This window comes from Lampetra fluviatilis, chromosome 5 (assembly GCF_964198595.1).
Source record: "Lampetra fluviatilis chromosome 5, kcLamFluv1.1, whole genome shotgun sequence".
In the NCBI taxonomy this organism is placed as follows: domain Eukaryota; kingdom Metazoa; phylum Chordata; class Hyperoartia; order Petromyzontiformes; family Petromyzontidae; genus Lampetra; species Lampetra fluviatilis.
The window spans coordinates 763,701-777,735 of NC_136279.1; the positions used below are offsets into that span (position 1 = coordinate 763,701).

General features: G+C 53.4%; 1 protein-coding gene across 2 annotated transcripts in view; it reads right to left on the reverse strand.

Moving 5' to 3' along the window:
- LOC144932362 (regulating synaptic membrane exocytosis protein 3-like) overlaps nt 1-14,035 on the reverse strand; it is an 82,546-nt gene that overhangs the window by 26,142 nt on the left and 42,369 nt on the right. The window contains exon 1 of one of the 2 annotated variants that reach the window (XM_078856328.1): nt 13,074-13,093. The exons of the other annotated variant lie outside the window; for it this stretch is intronic. The gene's annotated coding sequence lies outside the window, so the exon portion shown is untranslated. Of the gene's footprint in view, nt 1-13,073; nt 13,094-14,035 lie in introns of those variants that run through there. 2 annotated transcript variants of the gene reach the window in all.

A 14,035-nucleotide genomic window follows, 5' to 3' on the forward strand; every position in this document is an offset into this window, starting at 1 on the left:
AGAACATTTTGAAGAAAAAAATTTAAAATCCACAGCCCACGGCCAATGATCGGAAGCAAACGGGGCTGTTATCGCACGCTCCGTGGCCGACGGCGTGAATGGGCGAGACGAATTCCGCCTTAAAGAGCTCAGCAGCCGACAGCCTTCAAACGACAGTCCCGAGTTTGAACATTCGCTTCTCCGTCGGCATCAAAGTGATCAGAAAGCTGTGTTTCCACGGGGGAACGGCCGATATGGACGGCGTTGAATGCCATCGTTTGCTACTGCGCAGCTGCGTTTCCGCTGAGATGGTCCGGGTCTGTTGACAAGCACAGGAGCCGACTTTCTTCTTTTTAGATATGATCCCATTTGTGCTATTGACGTCATGTCACGAGACGGAAAAAAATCAATTCAGAACTCTCACGGGGCAGCGTGTCGCCCTATATTAGACAAAGGCCCGCGGAAGCAAATCTCACAGAACTTTTCCAGAGTCTTTTGAAGGGGCATTTTTTCCCCTCCGCACACAGACGCTGTAATTAATCACATTCCTTACTGTGAGCTAATTGTCGCATAGCAGTCAAAAATAATATTTTTAATTCCCAGAGCTATAGTTCAGCCAAATCAAACGGAAAGGAACACATTGAATATGATGGTTTTGGTGGCCAGTCATTGGTGACCATCAAATGCATTTGACAACTCCGTTTAACCCTGATTCAGCTCTCGGGTCTTAGTGGTGCTAGCTCAATGCTGTGACCCCTGACCCGCCGGGCTACCCACGCAGGTGACTTGCTGTACGAACAGCTCCACTTGAGCTGTCATTTGCGACCGTACGTTTCCCACTTAGAAAACCAACCTAACCTCCAAGCATGTCCTTAAAATAAAATAAACAACACGGTGCATCCTGGGCTGTCTGATTAGAGCTTGAAGTTTTGTTCGTAATAAAAACCTATCCTTAAACTGGAGATCACACCATTCCATTATATCTCTCTAGCGACTTGACTCTGATACCAGTGTGACATCGCTCCGAGACATTTGAATGCAGCACCACTGGAGTGTTCGAGGTGTGTATGTCGTGTTGGGGCGGCGTCTTTCTCGCCCGCAGCGAACCACCCACACTTGCTCAACCAAATGTGGGTGGTGTTCACGGGTGTAAATTCCACATTACTTTGCTTGGGGGCGAGTTAGTCCATAAATACAACCACGGTTCACGAAAACTGCAGCAATTGCTTATTAGCGCGCAGGCTCATTACTGGTGTTCACAATGAAAGCCTCAATTCACCTTGTGACTTCGTTTCAGAAGACTGCAGCATTGCAATGTCGGGCCAATTCCTAAATGAGTGTTTATTATTTGCGAGGAAATATGTGCCCAGAGAACGCTCGGACATGCGAGAGATCGAGAGAGATCGAGAGAGTGCTCATTAGTCCACGTGGAGGAGTCACGGACCCACTGGCTGTACTGCCACCTGCTGGTCACCTCGAAGCTCTGCAGGTCGGACGTTTCAGTTGACGGTGATCCGGACGTGATCCACCAAACCTCACGTACAAGGGGCAAATGAGTCACAGATGAGGCTCAGATGAGGCTCACATGAGGCTCAGATGAGGCTCACATAAGACTCAGATGAGTCTCACATGAGGCTCACATGAGTCTCACATGAGTCTCACATGAGTCTCACATGAGGCTCACATGAGGCTCAGATGAGACTCACATGAGTCTCACATGAGGCTCAGATGAGGCTCACATGAGGCTCACATGAGTCTCACATGAAGCTCACATGAGTCTCACATGAGTCTCACATGAGTCTCACATGAGGCTCACATGAGGCTCAGATGAGTCTCACATGAGTCTCACATGAGGCTCACATGAGTCTCACATGAGTCTCACATTAGGCTCACATGAAGCTCACATGAGGCTCACATGAGGCTCACATGAGGCTCACATGAGTCTAACATGAGGCTCACATGAGTCTCACATGAGGCTCACATGAGTCTCACATGAGTCTCACATGAGGCTCACATGAGGCTCAGATGAGACTCAGATGAGTCTCACATGAAACTCACATGAGGCTCACATGAGGCTCACATGAGGCTCACATGAGTCTCACATGAGGCTCACATGAGGCTCAGATGAGGCTCACATGAGGCTCACATGAGACTCAGATGAGTCTCACATGAGGCTCACATGAGGCTCACATGAGGCTCAGATGAGACTCAGATGAGTCTCACATGAAACTCACATGAGGCTCACATGAAGCTCACATGAGTCTCACATGAGTCTCACATGAGGCTCACATGAGACTCAGATGAGGCTCACATGAGGCTCACACGAGTCTCACATGAGGCTCACACGAGTCTCACATGAGACTCAGATGAGGCTCACATGAGGCTCACACGAGTCTCACATGAGGCTCACACGAGTCTCACATGAGGCTCACACGAGTCTCACATGAGACTCAGATGAGGCTCACATGAGGCTCACACGAGTCTCACATGAGGCTCACACGAGTCTCACATGAGGCTCACATGAGGCTCACATGAGGCTCACATGAGACTCAGATGAGTCTCACATGAGGCTCACATGAGGCTCACATGAGGCTCAGATGAGACTCAGATGAGTCTCACATGAAACTCACATGAGGCTCACATGAAGCTCACATGAGTCTCACATGAGTCTCACATGAGGCTCACATGAGACTCAGATGAGGCTCACATGAGGCTCACACGAGTCTCACATGAGGCTCACACGAGTCTCACATGAGACTCAGATGAGGCTCACATGAGGCTCACACGAGTCTCACATGAGGCTCACACGAGTCTCACATGAGGCTCACATGAGTCTCACATGAGGCTCACATGAGGCTCACATGAAACTCACATGAGTCTCACATGAGGCTCACATGAAGCTCACATGAGTCTCACATGAGGCTCACATGAGGCTCACATGAGTCTCACATGAGGCTCACATGAGGCTCACATGAGGCTCACATGAGGCTCAGATGAGTCTCACATGAGGCTCACATGAATCTCACATGAGTCTCACATGAGGCTCACATGAAGCTCACATGAGGCTCACATGAGTCTCACATGCGTCTCACATGAAGCTCAGATGAGTCTCACATGAGGCTCACATGAAGCTCACATGAGGCTCACATGAGGCTCACATGAGGCTCACATGAGTCTCACATGAAGCTCACATGAGGCTCACATGAGTCTCACATGAGGCTCACATGAGTCTCACATGAGGCTCGCATGAGTCTCACATGAGTCTCACATGAAGCTCACATGAGGCTCACATGAGTCTCACATGAGGCTCACATGAGTCTCACATGAGGCTCACAAGATTCTCACATAAGTCTCACATGAAGCTCACATGAGGCTCACATGAGGCTCACATGAGGCTCACATGAGTCTCACATGAGGCTCGCATGAGTCTCACATGAGTCTCACATGAAGCTCACATGAGGCTCACATGAGTCTCACATGAATCTCACATGAGGCTCACAAGATTCTCACATGAATTTCAGATGAGTTTCCTCCACCGGTGGAGGCTGCTGCCGCTGCCTTACATTGCACCCACACCGGCCACCACAGGTGCAATCACTTATCCCCGCATTGGGAAGTAAAATAATCTACCAAATGTGACAGACACAGACACACATCAATGACAGACACCAATACCAATACGCCCCATTGGCCGCTACATGACGGTGACGTCAGCACGACGCCTGTGCCAGTCCAGGTGCACTTTGACACACACACAGACAAAGATCCCCCGTGTAGCCTGAACAGACTGTTGGGGCAAGTGCTGTTAGCAAGCACCTATGAAGGCTGGCACGGCACACGAGGGAGTGGGTGGCCAACACCACGCCCGGCCGCCTTGTTTACACACCACACCAGGTACTCATTTGAGGCTGACTCGACCTAGGGGAGGCCCAAGGCCCATGATCGGTTCAGATAATCGTCACTGGTGTTGGACCTGAGCAGGAATCGAACTCGGGTTTCCTGGTTCGTAGCGCAGCACGCTAACCGCTACACTATATTAAGATGCACACACACACACAGACTCACACACTGACACATCCAGACACACACACAGACTCACACACTGACACATCCAGACACACACACAGACTCACACACTGACACATCCAGATACACACACAGACTCACACACTGACACATACAGACACATACACACACAGTTTCACACACTGACACATCCAGACACACACACACAGACTCACACACTGCCACATCCAGACACACACACACAGTTCTAGATTTGAAGCTTTCGTGACTGCAATGATTCATATTCTCAGGTTTTTTCGGTAAAGTCACGTAGGTAAAACATTAAAAGTAATGAAAGTAAAATAAAACAAAACAAAAATAAAAATAAAATTCACGACGTTTCGGAGGCAACACAAGTCTCCGTCATCAGGTGGGACCGTCACAGCCAGATTAGCTGCATCAAGTGAAGCAATGATTCAAAATATAATCCCTTATAAGCAAGTTGAAGGGGGGGAGGAGAGGGGGGGGGAGTTCATCAGAATGTGGTAGCCAATGAATGGAACGTATCGGGAGGGAGGGGGGTGGGAGGGGGAGGGAGCCAACAAAACATTTGGCGACGGCTTGGACGCGGCTGCTGCGCACGCCAACACAATGGGCAGAAAGGGGGGAGGGGAGGTCTGATACACATGATAGAACAAAGGAACGAAAATGCCCATGTTTATACCAATGCAGGCTGAAAAATGAAGAGAGTACTGTTAAAAATAACTGGGGATGTTAACACTCGGTGAAGTAAATTAAAATAGTGCCTGTCAGATAAGATGGTCCACACACACACAGACTCACACATTGACACACGCTGACAAATATGCTTCCATTTGAAAGTTGAATGAAGGAGAAACTCAGCCACGAGTCCTCTCTGCTTCTTTTCTGAACGTTATTGTATTTGTTTGGCTTCTGCCATTTCGGTGACCGCCCAAGTCGCTCTTGCAAATGAGACTCATCCTGGTCTCTGGAGTTCTCACCCGGTTCTACAAATCCGCTTGAAGCTTGGAGGCAATAAGAGGAGGTTACATTCATTCTCAGCACCTTGCCAGCCATCAATCAACAGTCTGAGCCTGCGCGGACAATTGTTTAAGTTACATTTTCCACCTCGGTTTAAATAATAATAATGATGCCGAGAGCTTCACAGCAGCTGTGAGCAGCCCACGTGCTGTGCCTCCGCAGCTACGGGCTCTGGCCACAACTCAAACTCTGGCGATGATGGCTCGCTATCACCAGCAGCATCATGGTTATTTAAACACCGTATACATAACCTATATAGCAGTGAATGCATTTGAATCTGCACCCTGACAATGATGAATTCAAGGTCACAGTTTGAAACATTTTACATCTCGCACCCTCGAAGGTGCCTCCGTGGACCGGGCGTCGAGCAGAGATGTCGCGAATGTCTCCCCGTGTTTAATTCTCTTCCTTGTCGACGAAACAAGCAAACACGTCTCGTGCTCGACATCGCCAGGGGTCCGTGCTGCATCGCTTCACAACTTGCAAGGGCGCGCTCGCTCCCGTCGCACGTGTGGAACGTGGTGATTTTAAACATCGTGCTTTAGGCAGACACATACTGATGACACCAGCCTTGAACCATTGGGTTGCTTGGCCCATCCCGTCAACGATGGGAGTCTGGCTTCGTGTGGAAAGAGGTGGGAGAACACCCGATGCACTTACGAGGGGGAGACACTCACAGCTCCGCACAGACAGATTCAATATTCCGTCTCTGGCCACCTCGCAGTCAAAGAAACACCATCCGGGCTCAAGCAGACACATTGAGAGTGATCGTGTCACAGGCAAATCCATACACATACACACACGAATACAAACACAAAGATAAATTAACACACATTCAAATACACACACAACTACACGCAAATACACATGCACACATACAAAGACACACACATAAATACAAGAAGACAAAGATCTTCCGTATAGCCTTAATCGACTGTTGGGGCAAGTGCTGTTAGCGAGCACCTATGAAGGCCGGCACGGCACACGAGGGGGTGGGTGGCCAGCACCACGCCCAGCCGCCTTCGTCTACCCAGAGGCGATGTTTTTACACACCGCACCAGGTACTCATTTGAGGCTGAGTCGACTGAGGGGAGGCCCAGGATCACTCAGATAATTGTCACTGGCGTTGGCCGTGAGCAGGAGTGGAACTAAGGCCGCCGGGTTCGTAGCGCTAACCGCTACACTACCGCTCCCCAAATAGAAAGAATCGTACACACACAAAGACACACGCACTACGGAAATATTCCGAACGTTTGCTCACACATGTTACATTTGGCTTCAATTGTGATGTACAAAATATTGCATAATCTACATTCAGAAACTCAGAAAATAGTATACTTTATGAAAACACATCTTATTCCAGTTCTATGTACAGCCAGGTACGTGATTGCACAGCGTTTAACCAAGGTAGCTGTGACCTGTATTTGGCAGAGGTCAAATCTTTTGATTTGCGGTCAAATCTCACGCGCGCTCTCCCCGTGGTCTCTAGCTGCATGCAAAGTTCCGGGCAGTAATTAAATTATCGAAGGCTCCGCGTGACGAGGTTAAGAACAGGGTCCCGAGTGGCACGCGCGGCAGTCTTTGTCTTCCCTGCGCAGCGCGGACGGCCCGTTCCGCGAACTCATCCGGGGGCTCAGTCACCTCGTGAGCGGCCCTCACTCAGCACGGGCACCGATCCCCATTGACTCGCGGGGCTTGCAATCAAACCCATTTCACTGGAGATTGTCAAGTAATAGACTAACCACCGTGTTCCCTGCTCCATGGGTCTCTCTCTCTCTCTCGCGCTCTCTCATACCCGGCGCGCACTCACAATGGCACAGATAAATATCCCCCGTATAGCCTGAACAAACAATTGGGGCAAGTGCCGTCAGCACCTATGAAGGCCGGCACGGCACACAAGAGGGGGTAGGTGGCCAGCACCACGCCTGGTCGCCTTTGTCTCCCCAGTGGCGATGTTTACACGCCGCACTAAGCACTCATTTGAGGCTGAGCCGACCTTGGAGAGGCCCAGGAACGGTTCAGATAATCGTCACTGGTGTTGGCCGTGAGCGGGAAATGAACCCGTTTCTCAGGGTTCGTAGCGCAGCGTACTAACCACTACGCTACAGCTTCTAACGTCCTGACACACACGCACATTCTCTTTCACGTACGCAGAAACGCACACATAGTATACAAGTGAGAGGGCGTGCATCAAGGCGATAGGGCGATGAAAACCAGTTCGTGTCCAGCTGCACATCACGGGAACGCGAGAGGTGGCGGCAGATTGGGATAGGCCTTCATCCAGCAGTGGATTGACCATGGTTGACGATGATGATGCGTGATTATGGTGTACAATAAAAAAAACAATCCCGAGCATTGCAAACTATTTATGTTAGCACCTTATACATGCCTAGTGTGCAACGCTTACAGCTATCCGGTGTAATGAGAGCAGAGGAAAGCGAGCGTCGATGGGTTGGCCTCATCCTATCATCACGTATCATCACATATCACGAATCATGTATCTCGCTGGCAGACGCGCGCCCTGTAGAGTTCTTGCAGTGATTGGCAGGAGCCCGGACGCGCACACTCCGTTCGCCTTTCATAAGTCACGCGGGACTTGTGAACACTGAAACGAAACCCTACACACTCCTCTTGTCCAACAAGCAAACACTCGCACAGAGGCAAATTCTAGTCAAGTTTGAATACATTATTTGGTTCTTTCGGTTAAGTCACGTCTAAAGATAAAATAATAAATTAAATTAAATAATAGAATACGACGTTTCAATTGCAATCGAAACGTCGTATTCTATTATTTAATTTAATTTATTATTTTATCTTTAGACGTGACTTAACCGAAAGAACCAAATAATAATTCCTGCAGTCACGAAAGTTCTAAAATTAAGATTGAAGTTTGAATACAGCCAAGGCCTTCCCATGCCGCGTTGGTGGTGGGGGCTGTTTGACCAGAACTCACCGTGCTGATCAGTGCGGATTGACACAGCCAAGAGGAGGGGACCCAGGGCCGGCGCAGGGGATCGTCATGGACTCTTTGCCGTGGCTGAGACTCGAACTCGGGTTGCTGGGATTCAACACGCAGCGAACTAACCACTGCTCCACCGTTCCCCGTCATCATCGCTTTTATAATTATTATAATTCAAGTCGAGTATTTAAAGCTGACGGTCACCGACTTAAAATAAACAAATGAGACACTGGCTATAGACACACCACAGAGCACAAGTGTCAGTGAACTATTATGCAAATGCGATTGCTGTGCTCACCGATGATAATGATCAGGGTCAGATATGAAAATGTAAAGAATCAAAGTATAAATTAGACTATATTATCATGTTTAAATGTAACTTCATAATAAAATAATAAAATAAGATAAAACATGTACAGTTGTCTGTCAATCCATTGCTGATTGAGGCCCCTGCTCAGGCCTCATTGGTCAAATGGGTTGTTTTGACCATACTTCACCACACTGGTCAAGACGGTTTGGTGCAGATATCACTCGCCACTGATGATAGCCATGGCTTGGACTCTATCTCGGGTCAGCAGGTTCACAGTGTGCTAACCACTGCGCCACCGCTCTCTCCCGGGGGCTATTTAATGTATCATATTCTCCAAAACACATTGAGTTCTCCAGTTAGCGTGCAGGTGGAAACTTTAACAAACTCGCACTGTGCGAGTTACGTAAGATGCATTCGATTATCAAGTCATCCGAAAGGCGCTTTTCACACCAACAATGTTTTTAATGGAAATCAATCGGCACTTTCCAAAGACACCTTTCGAATGAGCACACTTACTTGTACGGGAGGGCTAATGGTGCTGGCGACACTCGACTCTTGGACAGATCGAGCTGCTGCTGCTGTTCACTGGGAGGAGACTGCAGCTCGCAGCCTCCAAGTGCGATCGTTCAAATGAGCTCAGACGAACGGACACAACGAAGGATGCTCCACGTAGCTCATCCCAGCCAGTGCTGTGGTTCACAATTGATGTTTGGGTGAGGCCACGTAATCATCTGACCAAATCTGTGTGGGAATGACTCCGTCTGCTGCATATTGTTTGGGAGAATGTCTTCAACTCACTGGTGAGCTGAAACGATCATTGACCCATTAAACGCTCGTACGCGCGACGATTTTATTTTGTTTGGCCCTGTCAAGTGGTTGCAGGGTCTCAACGACACAAGCTTCGGTCACATCATTACTTGGCCTAACCCGAGAATCGTTCATGAATCATGGCGTAGCAGCTTTGAAAGTCACAGCAACACTGAGCAGGATGCATAGCGCTGAGATTATTGGGTTAAACCCAAGGTTTTAATCGCCCGTTCTGTAATGGAATTCTCTATGCAGACAATAACACCATGATAACTTAGCTTTTTCACTTAATTTGGTGAAATTCCAGCAATAAGAATTACAATAAGAATATATATACATGCATCATTTCTAATTAAGTAATATATTGTACTTTTTTTTCATTTTTTGACTTTGTTAATTGCTGTATTTATTGTATTTATAATTTTTATGCGACCTTTTGCAAACGCATTTTTTATTTTACAGTTTTTTGTTGTTGATGAAACCCGATTCAAGAGTTTTTTAGCTCACAAGGCTATTCTAAAACACATTCCTGCGGAGGGAGCTGGTAGGAACGTTGGGTTGCTCGGTCAATGGCCAGGGTCAACGGCGGCGTGGTGTATTCCGCAAATATGGCCGACTGTGAGGGCGGGCACAAGCCGGCGTGAGTAAGTTAAACGTTGAGTTTTATAAGGGCACTACGGGATGACCACCCCCTCCCTCCCCCGACCCAGTCCCACCCTCCCCACCCAGCCCCTCCCCACCCTCCCCACCCAGCCCCTCCCCACCCTCCCCTCCCCACCCAGCCCCTCCCTCCCCACCCAGCCCCTCCCTACACGACGGACACAATAATCCCCTGTGGGCTGGTGTAACCAGGAGGTTCCTACCAGTATAAACTGTTCAATCAGTTTGAGTGCCACGAGGCGCGCACGTTCCTGACGTCGACTGTGTGGGAGAAGGGCACCCCCTGGTGTCAGAATGAACACGGCCACCCAAGGGATCTTCGAGATACAGCAGTTCAACGACATTGTATCTCTGCTCCACTTTGGAATTCCCTCCCATAGTCTCTGTCAGTGCCGGCCCGAGCCTCTTGGGGGCCCTAAGCAGAATTTGATTTGGGGGCCCCCCTCCCACCATCATTTATTCATTCATTCATTAATTCATTTATATCACTTGTTTAAGTTATTTAATTGTAAAAAAAAAAACGATTCGGGGGCCCCCTGGTGGCCAGGGGGCCCCAAGCAGCCGCTTAGTTCGCTTATGCCTCGGGCCGGCCCTGGTCTCTGTTCCCATGATCTGATATTACTACTAATAATGACCCTGCCCAAGTCAAGAAGCGTGTTGCACTCTCATCTAATACAGCTGTGGTGGTTTTGTAGAGTGCTGTTTGTTGCTGACCGCTTGAAGTTGTGGGTCTTTGTGCTCTTGCCTGCTCAGCCACTGTTTATTTAGATTTGGCCCAATGCGGGAAGACGTTTCCGGGCACAGCGCTCGCGTCAGTCAAAGGACTCCAGGACGGCCGCTCCCTCCCACCTCACGGCTCCCCGCACCCTACAGCTCCCTCCCACCCCACTGCTCCCCCCACCCCACAGCTCCCCCCACCCCACAGCTCCCCCCACCCCACAGCTCCCTCCCACCCCACTGCTCCCCCCACCCCACAGCTCCCCCCACCCCACAGCTCCCCCCACCCCACAGCTCCCTCCCACCCCACTGCTCCCTCCCACCCCACAGCTCCCCCCACCCCACAGCTCCCCCCACCCCACAGCTCCCCCCACCCCACAGCTCCCCCCACCCCACTGCTCCCTCCCACCCCACTGCTCCCCCCACCCCACGGCTCCCCCCACCCCACGGCTCCCCCCACCCCACGGCTCCCCCCACCCCACGGCTCCCCCCACCCCACGGCTCCCCCCACCCCACGGCTCCCCCCACCCCACGGCTCCCCCCACCCCACGGCTCCCCCCACCCCACAGCTCCCCCCACCCCACAGCTCCCCCCACCCCACTGCTCCCTCCCACCTCACGGCTCCCCCCACCCCACAGCTCCCCCCACCACACAGCTCCCCCCACCCCACGGCTCCCTCCCACCTCACGGCTCCCCCCACCCCACAGCTCCCCCCACCCCACGGCTCCCTCCCACCCCACAGCTCCCCCCACCCCACAGCTCCCCCCACCCCACGGCTCCCTCTCACCTCACGGCTCCCCCCACCCCACGGCTCCCCCCACCCCACGGCTCCCCTCACCCCACAGCTCCCCCCACCCCACAGCTCCCCCCACCCCACAGCTCCCCCCACCCCAGAGCTCCCCCCACCCCACAGCTCCCCCCACCCCACGGCTCCCCCCACCCCACAGCTCCCCCACCCCACAGCTCCCCCCACCCCACAGCTCCCCCACCCCACAGCTCCACCACCCCACAGCTCCCCCCACCCCACAGCTCCCCCACCCCCCGGCTCCCCCCACCCCACTGCTCCCCCCACCCCACAGCTCCCCCTACCCCACAGCTCCCCCACCCCACAGCTCCCCCCACCCCACAGCTCCCCCCACCCCACGGCTCCCCCCACCCCACAGCTCCCCCCACCCCACAGCTCCCCCACCCCACGGCTCCCCCCACCCCACAGCTCCCCCACCCCACTGCTCCCCCCACCCCACAGCTCCCCCACCCCACGGCTACCCCCACCCCACAGCTCCCCCACCCCACAGCTCCCCCACCCCACAGCTCCCCCACCCCACAGCTCCCCCACCCCCCGGCTCCCCCCACCCCACAGCTCCCCCCACCCCACAGCTCCCCCACCCCACTGCTCCCCCCACCCCACAGCTCCCCCACCCCCACGGCTACCCCCACCCCACAGCTCCCCCACCCCACGGCTCCCCCCACCCCACAGCTCCCCCCACCCGACAGCTCCCCCCACCCCACAGCTCCCCCACCCCACGGCTCCCCCCACCCCACAGCTCCCCCCACCCCACAGCTCCCCCCACCCCACAGCTCCCCCACCCCACAGCTCCCCCCACCCCACAGCTCCCCCCACCCCACGGCTCCCCCCACCCCCCAGCTCCCCCCACCCCACGGCTCCCCCCACCCCACAGCTCCCCCACCCCACGGCTACCCCCACCCCACAGCTCCCCCACCCCACTGCTCCCCCCACCCCACTGCTCCCCCACCCCACAGCTCCCCCACCCCACAGCTCCCCCCACCCCACTGCTCCCCCACCCCACAGCTCCCCCACCCCCCGGCTCCCCCCACCCCACTGCTCCCCCCACCCCACAGCTCCCCCCACCCCACAGCTCCTCCACCCCACGGCTCCCCCCACCCCCCGGCTCCCCCCACCCCACGGCTCCCTCCCACCTCACGGCTCCCCCCACCCCCCGGCTCCCCCCGCCCCCCGGCTCCCCCCACTGTGGACTCGCGCCGCCTGCCGCTGGTCGCGTCACCTCGGCACCTCTCCCGTCGGAGGCAAACGACGCGCGATTGTGACGAGGACTGTGCTCGGGGCCTTTCATGTTGTTGTTGTTGTGAAGCTTATTTAATCAACATTTGCTTATCGATGTCATCATGCCAGGATGCACGTTGCCGAGACGTGACGTCGCATTTTCAACGCATTCCACGTGGACACGCGGAGGTCCACATTCGCATTAACGCGATTGCAATATGAATGATAGATGTTTCGCGTGTCCAAGGCCACGGACATTGTTACTGATTCAAAGACTCAGACATCTCTATTATGCAAATGGAATTGAAAGACGCCAGTTACGGAGAGAGTCCACGTGAATGAAGGCATCGTGTAAACCATATTTACGCGAGATGACACATCACTCATGCGGAGCGATACATTTCCATAATTTCAATCAAGGCAGCACATGTGGCAGAGCCAAGTCGCGTCAAAGCAATGACTACATGGACGGGTCTGCCATGTGCACTGCTCCACGCTCAGGGGGAGAGAAAGAGGGGGGGCATCGTCACGCCGCCGACTCGCGCACTCACACGCGGCTGGCACAGGCCACGCAGCGCCCGCCGCCCCCAGTTCGGGCTGCCGTGGCTCCACAGCGGCACGGGTGGAGGCACGAGCCGTGGTCAGGGGCCTTCTCCCTGAGCCACACCCTCCACGCGGCAGCTTCAACGTCACGTCGAGGGCACCGGGGGGGCTTTAACCCCCTCATTTGGTTGCGTTGCGTCCAGTTGCCACTTTCCGAGCCACTCCTAGCGGGCACCTGTGACAAAGAGCGTCAAAGCTCACCGGACATCTCGCGGGTGAAGATTCTGACTTGTGGGTGCTCGTGGTGTGTGCACCTGCGCACACGCTGATTTAATCGCTCCATCTCTTCTCGCGTAAGGTTTTATGCCAGACTAAATGCGTGCAACATAAAGCGATCCAGTGCATTACAACCTAAATAAATCAGCACATGGCAGTGACTAAAACAGCGGAGTAAATTCCCCATTCCTATGGCAAAGGTCTGAAATGCAAAAGGGAAGCGACTCTTGTTTTCCCCAACAAGCCTGACTCGTGAGCAGTATCTGTGCTGATGCTGGGCGGAGCTCCAACCAGGAGGCGGCTGCTCCAACCACGGCCTCCGCCCGGCGAGATCACGGGAGGGAAGCGCCCGAGCGTGGGAGCCAAGCAGCACCGACACCTCGCCATGGGAGACTGGCTCATAGCTCAGATCGGGCAACGAATAGACTTAAACTGCTCTTGAGCAGATCCGATTTCACACGGTTAATCTTTTACGAGTGTAGCGACACATGCATTTGCTTCTGATGGCTCACGCGATGCCGTATTTTATGAAGCGCTTCAAACAGCGTAAACCTGCCAGGTGCTAATGACAATGTGCACGCTGCAGCACGATAGCATCGTACGCATCCGCACACACCGACTGTGGACTCACAGGGTCTCTCCGCGTGGGTGCTGTTTGTGTGAAATAAATGCGATGCAGGCACCAGGAGAGATC